The sequence below is a fragment of the Hevea brasiliensis genome, chromosome 8, assembly GCF_030052815.1.
Source record: "Hevea brasiliensis isolate MT/VB/25A 57/8 chromosome 8, ASM3005281v1, whole genome shotgun sequence".
Classification (NCBI taxonomy): Eukaryota; Viridiplantae; Streptophyta; class Magnoliopsida; order Malpighiales; family Euphorbiaceae; genus Hevea; species Hevea brasiliensis.
Genome location: NC_079500.1, coordinates 95,745,068 through 95,755,599, shown reverse-complemented (window position 1 = coordinate 95,755,599; position 10,532 = coordinate 95,745,068).

The window sequence follows — 10,532 nt, the reverse complement described above, 5'->3', positions numbered from 1 at the left end:
TAGAATGTACAGACTTCTAAAGTGAGGGCGTTACAACTCTTCCCCTCTAACAAAAATTTCATCCTCAAAATTTACCTGATGCAAACAGTTGAGGGAAATGTTGTCTTATCATCTCTTCGCTTTCCCAAGTTGCCTCCTCGGTGTTGTGGTGCCTCCAAAGCACTTTCACCAGTGGAATCTGCTTGTTCCTCAATTCCTTTACTTCCCGAGCCAGGATCCTTATGGGTTTCTCTTCATATATCAAATTTGATTGGATTTCAATCTCTTCCATGGAGATGACATGTGAAGGGTCTGATCTGTACCTTCTCAGCATGGACACATGAAATACATTGTGGATCTTGTCCAGCTCTGGCGGTAAAGCTAGCCTGTAGGCCACTGGACCCACACGTTCAATGACTTCATATGGGCCAATGAACCTAGGGCTTAACTTACCCTTTCTTCCAAACCTCAATACCTTCTTCCATGGTGAGACTTTGAGAAACACCTTGTCGCCAACTTCATATTCTATATCTTTTCTCTTCAAGTCAGCATAAGACTTCTGTCTATCTGAGGCAACCTTCAAATTGGCTTTAATTAACTTCACTTTCTCCTCAGTCTATTTCATCAGGTCTGGTCCCATAAGTTTATCTTCGCTCAGTTCAGTCCAACATAATAGTGTTCTGCACCTCCTCCCATACAATGCTTCATACGGAGCCATCTTAATGCTAGCTTGGTAGCTATTATTGTATACAAATTCTGCCAGTGGGAGGTATCTGTCCCAACTTCCCTCAAATTCAATAACACAACTCCTTAGCATATCCTCAAGGACTTATCACATATTTCATGTTATTATTATCATTTCAATTTCAATATTTGTAATAATTCAATGAGTTTTAAAGTTTTACCTGAATTACTCATTCCGATTGTCCATCCGTTTGAGGATGAAAAGCCATGCTAAAATGGAGTTGTGTGCCCAAGGCTTTTTGCAACTTCTTCCAAAATCTAGATGTGAACCTCGGGTCTCGATCAGATATGATGGAAAGTGGGATTTCATACAGTCTAACTATCTCACTAATATATAACTCTGCTAGCTTCTCCAGTAAGTAGTCAGTTCTGACTGGTAGAAAATGTGTTGATTTAGTCAATCTATCCACTATCACCCATATTACATCATGCTTCTTCTTGGTGAGAGGTAGGCCACTAACAAAATCCATGGTGACCCGATCCCATTTCCATTCAGGTATACTTATAAGCTATAACAAACCTGATGGAACTTGATGTTCTGCCTTAACTTGCTGACATGTTAAACATCTAGTCACATAGTCAGCAATATCCTTCTTCATACCAAGCCACCAATAGTGAGGCTTTAGCTCACGGTACATTTTTGTGATGGTACATTTTTGTGTTTCCAGGGTGCATAGCATAAACACTAGTGTATGCCTCTTTCAGAATGTTTGTCTTTAATTCCCCATCATCTGGTACACATACTCTTCCTTTGTAATACAGATACCCATCTTCTTTCACCTCATATTTTGTCTCCATCCCTTCTGTGATTTGGCTCATAATAGCCATTAGTTTCTCATCTACCTTTTGCCCATCCTGTATCTATTGTAGCAGGTTTGGCTTCACTTGCAACTCAGCCAAAATAGCTGCATCATGAGCCAAAGACAAACGGGCATTCAGTGATCTCAATGCTACAATGGGATTTCTGTTCAGAGCATCAGCAACTACATTTGCCTTCCTAGGATGGTAGTTTATCACACAGTCATAGTCCTTCAGGAACTCAATCCATCGCCTTTGTCGAAGGTTGAGCTCCTTCTAGGTTGGCAAATATTTCAGACTTTTGTGGTCTATGTAGATGTAGCACTTTTCAACATACAAGTAATGCCTCCATATCTTCAGTGCAAATATGATCGCTGCTAACTTCAGATCACGGGTGGGGTAGTTCTTTTCATGTGGCCTTAGCTACTTGGAAGCATAGACAACCACTTTCCCCTCTTGCATTAGATCACACCCTAACCCATTATGGGAAGCATCACCGTAAACTATAAAGTCCTTCCCAGAAACTGGCTGTGTTAACACTGGTGCCTCTGTTAACATAGCCTTCAACCTCTCAAAACTAGTTTGACACTTGTTATTCCAGTCGAATTTTATATTTTTGTGTAGCAACTTGATCAGTGGAGTAGCTATCAAAGAAAACCCCTTCACAAACCTTCTGTAATAACCAGCTAGCCCTAAAAAGCTTCTGACTTCAGTTGTATTTCTGGGAGACTTTCATTCCATCACTGCTTCAATTTTCTTGGGATCCACTCTAATCCCATCAGCTGATACTATGTGTCCAAGAAAAGAAATTTCATTCAACCAAAAGTCACACTTGGACAGCTTAGCATATAGCTTCTTCTCTTTCAGTGTCTGCAGAATAATCCTCAAATACTCATCATGCTCTTCTTTATTCTTGGAATACACCAGTATATCATCAATGAAGACCATTACAAACTAATCTAGGTATGGATGGAAGATACGATTCATAAGATCCATTAAAATTGCTGGTGCATTTGTCAAACCAAACGGCATCACCGAAAATTCATAGTGCCATACCGAGTCCTAAATGCAGTCTTAGGCACATCTGCCTCCTTTACCCTTAGCTGATGATACCTTGATCTGAGATTAATTTTGAAAAATACACCTGCTCCCTTCAATTGATCATACAGATCATCAATTCTGGGCAATGGATACTTGTTCTTCACAGTCACTTTATTTAATTGACGGTAATCAATGCATAGCCTCAAAGTCCCATCTTTTTTTTTCACAAACAACATCGGAGCTTCCCACGGTGACACACTGGGGCGTATAAACCCCTTATCCAGTAACTCCTGCAACTGGATTTTCAACTCCTTCAATTCAGTGGGTGCCATCCTATAAGGAGCAATGGAGATTGGTGTTGTACCCATCAGGACCTCAATGGCAAATTCTACTTCCCTTTCTGGTGGCAAACCAGACAATTCTTCAGGAAACACATCAGGAAAGTCACTTACAGTGGGAATGTCATGGAGACTAGATCTAGCCTTTCTGGTATCAACCACATGCGCCAGGTAGGCTTCACAACCCTTCTTGATCAGTCTCCTTGCAGTAGTGGCTGAGATGACATTAGACAGAAAATCTATCCTTTCCCCCGCAACTGTTATTTCTTTATTCTCAGTAGCTTTCAATGTAATCCTCTTCAATTTACAATCTACTATTACCTGATGACGTGACAACCAGTCCATTCCCAAGATCACGTCAAACTTGTGGAAGGGCAATTCAGTTAGGTCTGCCAAGAACTCATACCCCTGAATGCTCAACGGGCAATTTTTGCACACTCTATTTACCTCCACACTGTGGCCTAGTGGGTTAGTAACTAAAATGTCTTGGTCACTTTCCTCTACTTGAATTCCCCTTTCCAAGGATAATTCGATGCAGATGTATGAATGTGTAGATCCTGGATCTACCAATGCATGCACAAGTATGTCATAGAGAGAAAACATACTCCTGATGACATCTGGGGCATCCTGCTCCTCCTGAGCCCTCATGGCATATACCCTTGCTGGTGCCCTGGCCTCTGGCCTCTCAGTTGACTCCATTGTTGGCCTCTATGATGTACCAGCTACCTCATATTTACCTGGCCTTCTACCCCTTTGAGCTACAGGGGCAGGCCTGTCTGTTGGTACTGGAGCAGTTGTAACAGTCCTCCTTTAGCAATCTTTGATTTGGTGCTCAGTAGACCTACACTAAAAGCAACCCCCAATCACTCGCCAACATTCACCGTTATGCCACTTATGGCAATGTGGACACGCTGAAGAGGCTGCTGGGGCTAGTCCCCTAAACATCGTCCCTGGAGAGCTACCCACTGATGGTGTGGACTAGCCTCTCCTCGGTGTGAACTGAGATCTGGGCCTTTGGGACTGGCCTTGACCTTGTGGCTGGCTAGCACTCTGAGCAGGAGGACCTCTAAACTTTTTACCAGGTGCAGAGGATGAACTGGTCTGACCTAGACCTCTCTTCTACTGTCTATCCCTTCTACTCTACTCATTAATTCTGACCCTTTTCTACTTTTAATGTAGCTTCAACCAATTTTGCGAAGTCAGTAATCCCCAAAACTGTTATCAAAAGCTTGATATTGTCATTCAGCCCTTCCTCAAACCTTTTGCACCTCTCAGTTTCTGTGGGTACTATTTCTCTCCCATATCTACTCAGTCTGACAAGCTCTCTCTCATATTCTACCACTGTCAATTTTCTCTGCCTCAGACTGATAAATTCTCTTCTCCTCTCTTCCAGGTACACATTACTGATATACTTCTTTCTAAACTCTATAAGAAAGAACTCCCATATGATCTGGTCTGGCTGCACCTCCCTGGATACTGTGTCCCACCACTGATATGCATCATCCTGAAGCAGGGACACAACACCCTCTAGGTTTTGTTCTGGGGTGCAGTGAAGTTGTCTCAACACCCTTCCCATTCTGTCTAGCCAATTTTTGGCTGCCATGGGATCATCTTCCTTCTTTCCTAAAAATTCCATAGCCCCATATTTTCTTAATTTCTCCAAATGGGACTTTTGTGGTGGTGGCGGAGGTTGTGGCTGTGGTTGTGGTCATGGTGGTGGGATAGCCCCCAAAATCTGCCTGTAGAATTTAGTCATTTGTTGAAATAGGGCAAACTGAGGCTGTGCAGGTGCTTCTGGTGCTGGTGGAGCAGGTTCTCTCCTGCCTCTAGCTTCAGCCATGGGTAAAGCATGACTCTCCACCTCTTTCTCAACCGCTCTTTGCGATGTCGGGTCTATATCCTAATGAAAATAATAAAAAAATAATAGATTTGCATTAGTGTCACATCGACTCTTACAAATGCAATGCATGGTATGGGCTCTATCTAAACCCAGAAACGCCTAAACCATGCTTTGATATCACTAAATGTGACACTCCTTTACCAGTCTACAGTGTAGCCGAGCAAAGCATGTCACACTCGGTGTCGGAGCACATTAACTTATTTTATTGCATTTCTTATTACTCACATTTTCTTTTCTTTATTTGCGGTCAATTTATTCGCCGGAGAAACTGACGGAGTTTTTCCTAATTTATTAGCATTTTGACGATTTCCTCACCTGTTAACATTTTCAACAATATCATCTCAAAGCATAAATTTTCTCATAATCCTAATATTTCAGATCATTTATCTCAATTTCTCGATTTTCATTCATACATAGACAAATAAATTTGGTACTCATTCATAAATGAAATGTAGATGAAATACTACATTTCATTAATGTACATAATTACAAATAATTACATAGTTCCATAATTTACATGACAAAATAAATATCTAACACAAAATACAAAATACAAGATATAGCCTAGTGTCCTACCCAAAATACACTGCAGATGTGGTGACATTGGAAAACAATGCAGATCGGGATGCTCACCCAGTCTGAGGTCTGTTGAGCTCTCTATTTGTCTCACCAGTACCTACACGTGGCAAAAAGCGACGCGCTTAGCAATACAGCTTAGTGGTGCCAATATAAAATAAAAATAAATTAAAATAAATAAATATGCAAAAATTATGTTGTTATTTCATACAGACTGGATTTCTGGTAATTAATCATAATATTATTAATTTTAGTATTTTTTATGTTCATTATTTGGTTATAAATTATTAAGACTTATTTTAGTTGCCCAAGTAACCTATACTAGTTTACTAGACTGGATAAACGGGTAAACTAGCATTGGGTACTAAGTACCTCGAGCTGTCACACTATCGGTCACAAAGTGTCTGCCAGGTGTGCAACAGAACGGCTAATAAGCCATATCAAACATCAGGCATAAAGCCAAGTGTATCAATCATAGCAAAATGGCCATAGGCCATAATATCACAAAATGGCACGATATGCCATAAATCATGAAATGGCACAAAGCCATATGTAATACTGCTATCGAAACCCTATTGGAATGCCAACCTATCCAAACTAATCATTCTAGGCATACTAGGGCATATTACAAAGTTAATTGTTTAATTCATTGCATTTGAGGTTTAGTGGTTACTATTCACCTTACTATTCATGCAAAAATATTGACTTTTTCATAATTAATAGGTAGGCAAGTTCTAATTTCTCTAAAATACCACATTTTGGATTTTACATTTGTTGGCATTGGTTGCCAATTTCAATTCAAAGCTCATTGGAAGTTATTTCAAATTTTCATATTTGGTCACTTAGGTTTACTATTCTATTGGACCGATCTACAGTGAGAATTTAGCTAAACTTTCTTCATCAAAGTTGTTCCTTAATGTGTCTTCTTTAATTCCCTTTTTGAATCACTCTATTTGGAGTTTTGTAGCTCAAGTTATGGCATTTTTACCATAACTGGCCGGATTGGTCATTGTCCAAATTTTCTGGGCAAAATTTGGTTCTATTAGTTTTGGTATCCTAATTTTGGCTAGCAATTTGAATTTGTTCTAATCATAATTTGAGTTTCTGTTCTTCATAAAAGTTGTTCTACATTATCTAAGCTTTCCAGGGGTTCAAGAATCAAGTCATTTGGACCTCTCTACACAAAGCTATGGCTAATTGAACAAATACTGTTTATTTGATCATTTTCCAGGTCCAGAATTTTGGTCACCCTGATTTAGGCAATTTTTAGGTCAACTTAAGTTAGTTTTTTGGGTAGGGTCCCTTCATAAAAAATGTGGAATTTTATCCCTAGTTTCACCTCAATTGGCCTTGCACCAATTGAAACTACACAAGTCAAGTTAGGGCTGTCCAAACACACTAGACTCAAGTCTAGGATTTTCTGGCACATAGGGCAGCCTAACCATTTCAATATCCAATGCCACATTTAATCCCAAATTAAGATCAAATCATGCCAATTGGTCATCAATTGACCTTAAGAACACTAATTTATCATCAATTTAGCAAAACCCTAATTTTCCCTTAAACCCTAATTCCCAAATGCTTCAATCTTGCTTCACACATAGCAATTAAGGCTCTAAGTCCCATATTCTCATTCAAGGCCATCCATAGATAACTTTAATTAAATCAAAACTCATCACACGCTCCCTATTCATGGCTGCCGAAAATTAAGAGTGCTCATACATGGGTATTTTTATTCAATTTCTAACTTAATTCATACTCCTAATATAAAATCTAATGAGAAAGAGAGAGAAATTGACACTAACCTTAGTAGGGCAGAATTTTCTCTTTGTTTAATCTTCACTTTCTTGGCTGCCAAACACCTTAACAAGGTTTTATGACAAGTTCTAGTAAAGAAATTTATGGATTTTGGGGTGAGAATTTAAGGAATTTGAAGGTTTAATGAAAGAACAACAATGGAGGAGAGACAAGGAAGTGGTTCGGCCAAAGTTGGGGAAGAAGAAAGGAGCAGATTTTGTTTTTCAAATTTTGACTTCTTTTACTCTTTTTAATGTATGTTAAATGTGCTTGTTGAATTTTGATTGGCTAAGGGGTTTTATTTACATCATGCATACATAATGCTTATGTAATAATTGAGCTTAAATTTCTTTTTCTTTTTCTTTCTTTACTCATTTTTAATTCATTTTTTATCAATATTTATTCATATTTTATGTCATAATTTTCACTTACTTGGATGGACAAGTTGGTCAAAAATCATCTCTAGAGGAGAAATTACTAAAATGTCATTCGTTTAGCTTAACGAGCTAAAATTTTTGTATCGACTTAGAAAATTTTCTTAGCATTTTCTTGGCATTCTATTGTTATCTAAGGCTCAATAACTCTTTACTGGAGTCTCAAAAATTATGTCACAACGTTCCTCACGAGTCTAGGATTGCTAACTGTCTTCAAAGTTGTTTACTGTTAGGGTTACCCATCGCTGTAGCTACGGCTCATTTAACTTCATTGCATTTCATTTCTAAATTTTTTTTTTAATTTTTTTTATCATTATTTAGTTTATTTATGACCCCTCCTTCTAGTTTAAATATAGTTCCAGACATTCTAACTATCTGTACAGATATTGATCACCAGAATAGTAGAATGTACGAACTTCGAAAGTGAGTATGTTACATTTAATCCAAAAAAAAAAATTATATATTTATGAGTGAAAGGTTAAAGTAGGAATTAGTAAACGTAATAAGTAGCATGAATATAAAATTTGTTTTTTTTTTTTTTTAATTTGATCTAGTAAGGAGATAAACAAGGCGCGGGTTTGGATATTTCTTTTCTCAAGATTGGTTTGAGTAGAATCGTAGAGAATCTTAAAAAGGGAGAAAATAGAGTGTATAGCTTGTAGATAGTTGAGAGCAGCTAGCATAGCACCTACCATCTGCAATTCACTTACTTGGCATAGAGAACATTCTCGCATGGGTGGCGGTATAGTGGCTGTTTCAATATCTTCTGGTCATCGGTGTACCCAATCAGTCCGTTGGAGCGTGCAAACACAAAATGCCCACTCAAAAAATCTGTTCAACAATCTTATTTATCCCTTCTCCTACATAATTTTGGGATTCTTTTTCAGGAAGTTGGGTGATTTATATTTTTGTGGTATTGTACTCTCCATGTGTTTGATGCTTTGTCTCTTTCTGTGATGATTCTGTTGATGGGAAGGAGGCTCTGCTAGATGTTCAACGATATTTTGAGAAGTTCAGATTAGAAGAGTGGATATGGATTTTATGCTAGGATGCCTATCTTCAATTGCTGATACTTTCTTTTAGTTTCTTTGGGCTGATGGTGTTACTTGTTTTTTGTTGTATTGGTTAGTTCGGCTCTGGGTATTGCTGTTTGTCTCTGTTGTTTGTTCTGCCATTTATTTGCTTCTCTGCGAGATTTGTTTTGCTGAATTTGTGGTCTTAATGTTGTGCTTTTTGGCTTGTACTTTGCTATTTGTGCCTTTTAATTATGGGTGTAAGGGGCAAGGCATTTGTATTTGGACCGCAGCTTATTGCAAATGGCAAATCTGTATAATGAGAATTGTTTTATAGGGTGAGCATTATTCGGTTCAAACTGATTAAATTAAATTGAATTATTTTAATTTGTAATTTGATTTGGTTTTTAAGATAATATTGTTCGGTTTGATTCGATTTTATATTATAAAAATTTCAATTATTTCTACTCGGTTCAGTTTTGAAAAAAAAAAATCTATTAAACCAAACCAAATATTTTTATTGATTTTTGAATTAATTTATTTTTATAGGGAATTTATTAATTATATGTAGTTTTATATATATAAATGGTTTAATTTCATTAATTAATGGCTATTAGGTTCAAATCAAGGTTAAAATCAGATTAAATAACTTGAAAATTAAGTCTAAAATAAAAAATAATCAAAAATTAAAATCGATTGGTTTGAACCAAACCGAACCAAAATAAAACTGTTTGATTCTATTTAATTTTTCATCCATTTCAATTCAGTTTCATTTTTAAAATATATAATTCAATTTTCATAATTTAATTCGATTCGGTTTGAACCGAATGCTCACTCCTAAATATTTTCAACTTGTACATTTTAAATGCAATTGCCACTATTAACAGCAGTTGTTTATTTGCAACCACCACAAATGCTCCTCACTTCTAAGAGTAAAAGTATCTTCCAAATTTTAAAAATTGTGTTTTTATCCATAAAATTTTAACATATTACTCTTAAGTCCAACAATAAATTATACTTTCATCCTTAAAGCTTTTATAAATATTATTTTTCATCCCAAAACAATTTTTAAAAATTATGATTATGTGAATAACAATATATAAGTATCATTTACATTTTTAAACACTAACACAAACTTACTCATGTATATTTTGGTCAAAATAATAATTAATCAATTTCATTGATTAGAAAAATCATGGAAAGGAATCACATTTGTATTAATTCTTATTTAGTTTAATTCACCAACTAAACCTATGCTTAATTCTTTCTAAAGAAATATACAATTAAATTCTTCTAATTAAATTCAGCAAGAGAATAATTAAATCTTTAATTCTTCTGATTAATTCTTCTTTAATTATCAAGCCACTAATACTTCTTGAGATTACGAGAATGTTGAGTAACCATCTACAATGATTCTATATTGGTCTATATAAGGTAACACAACTTTATTATCAACTATGCATATTTTGTCTCTCTTATTACTTAAGTCTACATTCATTTACAACTCTTAATTAAGCTTTCCAAATAAGGATAATGACTTGAGTGTCATAATGGTTGTCAAAGTCAAGTGACCAGAGAAAATTGGCAACATCACAAAGAAAGCAACAAGCAAAGATAAATTTTAATAACCATCCCTGAACTTATATAGTTGTAACACTACAGTCCTTTAACTTTAAAATGTAACATAAAATCACTTAAATTTTCAAATTTTGCATAGTAAAATCACTCTAACTTTCAATTATTGATTTTCCAATTAGAAACTGATGTGAGCAGCTCCCATATGATGTTTTGTCAATATTTTTCTCTCCTCTCTTATGCAAAGTGTAAAATTATTTTCTCTACATGTGAAAAATTATTCTGTCTATAGAGAGAAGAATGGTGCAATTTACACATTGCTTGAGAGAGAAAAGAG